The sequence below is a fragment of the Montipora foliosa genome, chromosome 3 (genome assembly GCF_036669935.1).
Source record: "Montipora foliosa isolate CH-2021 chromosome 3, ASM3666993v2, whole genome shotgun sequence".
In the NCBI taxonomy this organism is placed as follows: domain Eukaryota; kingdom Metazoa; phylum Cnidaria; class Anthozoa; order Scleractinia; family Acroporidae; genus Montipora; species Montipora foliosa.
Window position 1 is genome coordinate 67,348,294 of NC_090871.1, and position 4,756 is coordinate 67,353,049.

At 37.1% G+C, this 4,756-nt stretch overlaps 1 long non-coding RNA gene across 1 annotated transcript; it reads right to left on the reverse strand.

Moving 5' to 3' along the window:
• Nucleotides 1-362: 362 nt before the first annotated feature.
• Nucleotides 363-2,583, reverse strand: LOC137995954 (uncharacterized). Its single transcript, XR_011122291.1, has 2 exons — nt 2,314-2,583; nt 363-623 (listed from the first exon to the last, which is right to left on the reverse strand). It is a non-coding gene; the product is annotated as an uncharacterized lncRNA (long non-coding RNA).
• Between the last annotated feature and the right edge of the window lie 2,173 nt (nt 2,584-4,756).

A 4,756-nucleotide genomic window follows, 5' to 3' on the forward strand; every position in this document is an offset into this window, starting at 1 on the left:
CATTGGATAAGAAGTAACTACATTATGGTCAATATCCTCAGCAGTTTTTGGGCACGCCGAGACAAATCCGAAATAAATCTTATTAGGAAAGAATTAACGAAAATTTTGCATTCATTCCGCATTGAAGAAAACTGTAAGCCAACCTATGTATTATTTCATTTTAAGGAAAATTTCCCCAAACCCCCCCAAAAAAGATTCTCTCTTTTTCTACTTCAAATAGACAGAATGCTGGAGAAAAACTATCGCATGGGCTAATAAAATATACTACCCATTCTCCACCATTAACTCATTTTCTCACTTAAAGAACACCGACAACGTTTACAAGGTCATAATTTATGTCAATAGTTCTTTGCAAGAAACGCAACGGTTTTAATACCCCATTTTATCTCCGCAACAAGATTGTATCTGACTGAAGTTTACGTTAAATGAATCTCCACAACTTTCAAAAAATGTTCAACAGTACTCTTGAACCTCTTCAAAGACACACTGTTCGTTGCAACATTCTTCAACAGGATTTGATCTCCGTCTTTCTGGTCGTCGAGTGACTTTCGAGCGCATAGACAGCGGCGACAGAAACTGATTGGCATCAGCCTTTCGAAGACCATGTTTGGCGAGAACGGCCTCTGGAAAATGAAAATGGGATATTGGAATGATATAGATGAAAACAACTGTTTATATGCAAGTTTCGTATTCTTAAAGATTGGGGCTAGGACTAGTACTCAAATATCATTTACGGATCCTACGCAGAAGAATTTTAACAAGAACAAGAACAATCCATTTATTTGCCATTAAAAAATACAAAATTAATACAACAGAGAATAAATGAAACAAAACAAGCTGAGTAGTTACATGGATCAACGTTCTTACATACAGTTGCATGTAATACAATAAGTAAGAAACAAGTAAACAGAAAATGAACATAAAAATACTTAAAAAGGGAAATAAAAAATAAAATAGGCACCAGATAATGGTTTAGGCAGGGTCAGCCCATAGGTGTTCAATGAGAGTAAAGGATAAAATATTTAGCAAACAAAGAATTTCTTTTCGATAACTTGTTTAAATGTTCACAAAGAAAAGGATTTTAGTTCTTCGATTAAATTATTCCAAATGGAAGCACTATAAAAGTGGAGATTACGCTCCTCAAAATTAGTTATGATAGGATTGTGGTATGTTGATTTTGATGCTGGTCTACTAGCAGTGTTATAGTTAGGTATGGACGATATGTATACGGGAAACGAAGTTGTCAGAGGCCTTAGAAAGTAAATAATGATGATACTGAAATATAAATAGAGCATTATGCCTAATTACAGTGTCCATTAATTATAACCCTAGTTGTGAGAATAAAAGGCAAGTGTGTATCAAGGTTCCACGCCAAGGCTGTGATCACCACTTTGGTTTAAATACTAACACTAGCTCCTGACCAGTCATGTGCTCGCCTGACCCAACATAGGATTAGAAGTAACGATGCGCTGGGAAGGTGGACCTTAGTTTGGACTTGATTCGCTGCCACTTTTTGCGCGTCATACACTGGAGAAATCGCATTTTCCCGCCAAAAGAAACTTGGTCGATTGTGAGCCATCTTGATCCATCAAGGGCCAATAACGAAAATGGTTGCCTACGTGATCAGCATTTAAAGTGCATAATAATGCAGTTTATTTCCCTTTTCTTATCCTCTGAAAAGGTTAATGCTCTTAAACATCCAGTTGACCTTATATTTGCATGGCCAAGATGGAAAAGCACTAGGTGTGTATTTGGGAAATTTGGAAATTTTAGAAAACACTTTGTTCACAAGGCGGGCACTGGTGCACGTATTAAGAAAAAAAATCACTTTTTTGAGAAAAAATGATGTGAAAACGCAGACTATGTGGATTCAGGTGATATCAACGTTTACAATGACAGTTCATTTCTCTGTGTAATGGATAGCAATGTCACTGCAACCCAAATAAAAAAAAGCGAGGTACCCATTTCTGTAGACAAGACCAAAATTCAGTTTACAAAACGCACTTATAGAACAATCGATAAAAACGTATCTTTAAACGAAACGCGGCTAGATATGTAACAGAAAACTACTAAACAAACTGTATAGCGATACTAATGGGTACAAAAATACGGTCATGAAAAATTCACACGTTTTATGAAATAGAATCAACATTTGTGCATTTGTACGTTTTGTTTCCTTCTTTCATTTTGTTTGAAGATGTGGGGAATTAACGAAAATGCAAATTCTGTTCTGAGAAGGAAAAGTAATGGAACAAATACATTTTCTCGTGAAAAGAAGCATTTTTGAAGGTATGAAGAGACAAGAGGACTAACCTGAACTGGTAACATCTCTCTTCCGCTGCCCAAAGCAAATAATTTCGTAAGCTTTCTTGAACATATTACCGCATAAAGTAAGACAGTGCCCTCTCGGTCCATTGATGTTATCCGTCTTACAACTTGCTCTTACTTTGGCATCAATGACTGTCACCAAATAAAGGACGACAAAACATTTTGCGAGATGAAAAGTTCTGGCCATTGTAAATTATTTCAAGAGCTATGGACAGAGGGAGAGAGCAGCATGAATCCTGCAAGTGAGCGAGTGTACTGTTTCTTATAACTCTTTTTTTTTTTTCGCGCCGGATATTTTCTTCTAATGTGTCTAATTACTGCAACGGTAACATTGAAACTTTATACATTAAAAGCTTGTTGGATATCAACATCCTTTAAGACAACCCTCGGGAAATCGCCGCTCTGACTGAGCGTAGTATAAACAAAATTTAAAAATTGTCAACTCACATGCACAGTTCATTTACAGTTTTCTTTCGCATCAAAGTATGCTTTTGTTTTGTTTTGTTTTTTTTTGTAATTTAACCATTTATCATTTTCCATTCTCATGACTATGGAATACTCTCTACAGGCCCAAGGCTTCTGCTCGTTCGGAGATTATTTTCTTTTTCAAATACGTAAATTGTGGGTGGATACTATTTCCGAAAGTCAAATTTCTTGTAATAAATTTTCCATCCCCTTAATAAATTAAAAGTAAACACCTTTTATTTCCCTCTTTCATCTTTTTATCTTTCTTAGAAGAGCAACACACTATTCCTGGACCATTAAAAAAATCTTTCATTGGCGGCCTGGAATGAAATAGAGAAATCTGATGTTACGAAATTACGTTACCGCAGCAATGAATTTACCTTGGGGGCGAATCTGTGCAATTGTATTTACTTTTTGTATTAAATGGTCTCTTTCTATTGTTATACTAAAGCTTTTTATAAAATAATTAGGATAGTACTGGACACGAAGATTTGAGAGTTTTCAGCAAGCCGGAAAACGACAATGTCACTTCAAATATCTATCGTAAATATTTCGCAATTATTCCATCTTGTTCACCTTGAACAATAGGGGCGAACTATCATAGACACCTTGAACAATTGGGGCGAACTATCCTGGGACTGGATTTATGGGAACGGCCTTAAAGTGAAGATAAAAAGTGAACGATTTCCTGTTGTATGCTCACGTTGACGTCAAAACCTGAAATTAGGTGAGTTTACGTTGTTGTTTTGTGGACTACGCCAAAAAATGCACTGAAATGTGTGCTGCACGATTATTTTTCCATCCTTAAGCAGTGACATTCTTGCCCTGTGGCGTTGTCATTGCCGTAGCCGTCGTCGTTTCTTGACCTCCCCACTACGGAGTTCAAGATCTACGACGCGACGGTAACGAAAACGTCATTTAAAATTGCAAGTTCTGGCTTATTAATCTTCTTTGTCATTATATCGGTTTGTTTAACTTTTAAAGCCTAGCGCAACTCTCTCTGAATTAGGAGGTGCAGTGTCGAAGCTACAACAGAAAAATAAAATTCGCGGCGTTGTGTTCACGCAACGCTGCGTGAAAACCTCCGAATAGACCTTTTCGGCCTGCACATTTTGTTTTCCCAATACAGATCATGTGATAATACTCAGGAGGTTTGGTCTTTTGTTTTGTTCATTAAAATGAGGGCATGCAAGCATGAATATGCCTGCATGCACTCCTTTTAATGAACAAAACAAAGGATCAAGCCTCCTGAGTATTATCACATGATCTGTATTGGGAAAACAAAATGTACAAGCCGAAAAGGTCTATTGGTCAATCACGTCACAGATTTGACGAAAACGCATAAGAAATGTAGAAAATGAAAAATGCACATGCAGAGCGTGCAAAGCTATTGCGTTTGCTCATTAAATCTGAAAAATTTGAGACATTTTCGTTGCCGTCGCGTCGTAGATCTTTAAAAACTCCCTAATTAATTAGTGAACTTAAGCAACGACGACGGCGAAGGCAAAATATCATCTCAAAATATAAATTCACGATACTGTAAACACTTCGCGACCATTTCAACCTTTTTTGATATGAGAAGGGTGTAGCAGTTCCTCAAAAATGACAGTGGTCGGGACGGCGCTTAATTTAGGGGAGAAAATGAAAACTTATCCTCGAGTGCTGACGTTCTTCATAAAACCTAAAATTTGGCCATTTCACGCACGTGTAGGGCGTGCGAAGCTAGTGTTTTTGTCCAGTAAATATCCAAATTTGTGACGTTCTCTTTGCCGTCGCCTTTGTTTAAGTTCCCTATTCTAATGACAAACAACAGCAACGTAAGCATATGTCGGAAAAATGGAACGAATATGTCAAGATTCACGTAAATTCAAGAGGCCGCCAAGACAGAGAATTCAGTTCAGTGATCCTAAGAGAATTGATCCTTGTAGTAGTAAACAAGTTGAATGGTGATGATGATGACGAT